The 1,556-nt window shown below is 42.7% G+C and overlaps 1 pseudogene; it reads left to right on the forward strand.

Moving 5' to 3' along the window:
- Window positions 1-347: 347 nt before the first annotated feature.
- Window positions 348-1,013, forward strand: LOC119534160 (annotated as a pseudogene).
- Window positions 1,014-1,556: the final 543 nt, after the last annotated feature.

The raw sequence follows: 1,556 nt of genomic DNA on the forward strand, positions 1-1,556 counted from the left end.
CAATATGAAATACGATCTCATCAATGGGCTCCTTCATTTCACTAACCGCAGTAATGCTGATAGTCTTTATAGTCTGAGAAGTCTTTGCCTCCAAACGCAAAGTGTCATTGGTAGAACTTACTACCACTAACGCTGAATGACTCGACGGTTGCCCGCCACCATATCACACATTTGAAGAACCTGCATTCGTCAAAGTCTAGCCCAAGAAAGGAAGGAATCGAACCCCCCAAAATCGGTTTCAAGCCAACTTCGTACCCAGTATGTCTTTCTTCATGAACGAGGCGTTAATAAAACGATTATATAACTTTGTCGAAGTTAAATTATAGGCTAAAACCCTTTACACCTCTATGGCTTACCCCCTACAGCTAGGATTCCAAGACGCCACATCACCAATCATAGAAGAATTGCTTCACTTTCATGACCACACGCTGATGATCATGTTTTTAATTAGCACCTTAGTGCTATATATCATCTCACTAATGCTATCAACGAAACTTACCCACACAAGCACCATAGATGCCCAAGAAGCAGAGACTGTGTGAACAATTCTCCCAGCCGTTATCCTGATCTTAATCGCCCCGCCCTCACTACGAATCCTGTATATAATGGATGAAATCAACAACCCGCTACTCACAGTCAAAACTATAGGCCACCAATGATACTGAAGCTATGAATACACAGACGACGAAGACCTTAACTTCGACTCATACATGACCCCCACCTCCGACCTAAAGCCCGGAGAACTCCAACTATTAGAAGTGGACAACTGAGTTGTTTTACCCATGGAAATGTCGATTCGAATATTGATTTCATCAGAGGATGTACTTCACTCATGAACCGTCCCCTCGCTAGGACTCAAAACCGACGCCATCCCAGGACGACTGAATCAAGCCATCCTCACATCTTCACGTCCCGGCCTCTACTATGGCCAATGCTCAGAAATTTGTGGATCAAACCACAGCTTTATGCCAATCGTACTTGAACTTGTCCCACTCAAGCATTTCGAGGACTGATCTTCATCCATGCTCTAAATCATTAGAGAAGCTATTCTAGCGTTAACCTTTTAAGTTAAAGACTGGGAACCCGAATTTCCCCTCAATGAAATGCCTCAACTAGACACATCAACATGATCCATTACCATCCTCTCAATATTTATCTCACTATTCATCCTAATACAACTCAAACTTACCAAACACAACTTCCCTGCCTCCCCAGCACCCAAAACACTCAACACAGCAAAACACTTAACCCCTTGAGAAGCAGAATGAACGAAGACCTATTCGCCTCCTTCATCACTCCCACAGTAGTAGGAATTCCTATTGTAATCCTCATCGTGATACTCCCGACCCTACTATTCCCATCACCTAGCCGTCTGATCACAAACTGACTCATCTCGATCCAACAATGAGCAATCAACCTAATTTTAAAACAAATAATAATTATTCACAGCCCCAAAGGACGGACCTGATCCCTAATACTAATTTCACTCATTATATTTATCCGGTCTCTTTGCTCTGTATGTCAGGGTTAGAGAAAATAGAGAATCACACTTTCCT

This window comes from Choloepus didactylus, chromosome 5, assembly GCF_015220235.1.
Source record: "Choloepus didactylus isolate mChoDid1 chromosome 5, mChoDid1.pri, whole genome shotgun sequence".
NCBI lineage: Eukaryota > Metazoa > Chordata > Mammalia > Pilosa > Megalonychidae > Choloepus > Choloepus didactylus.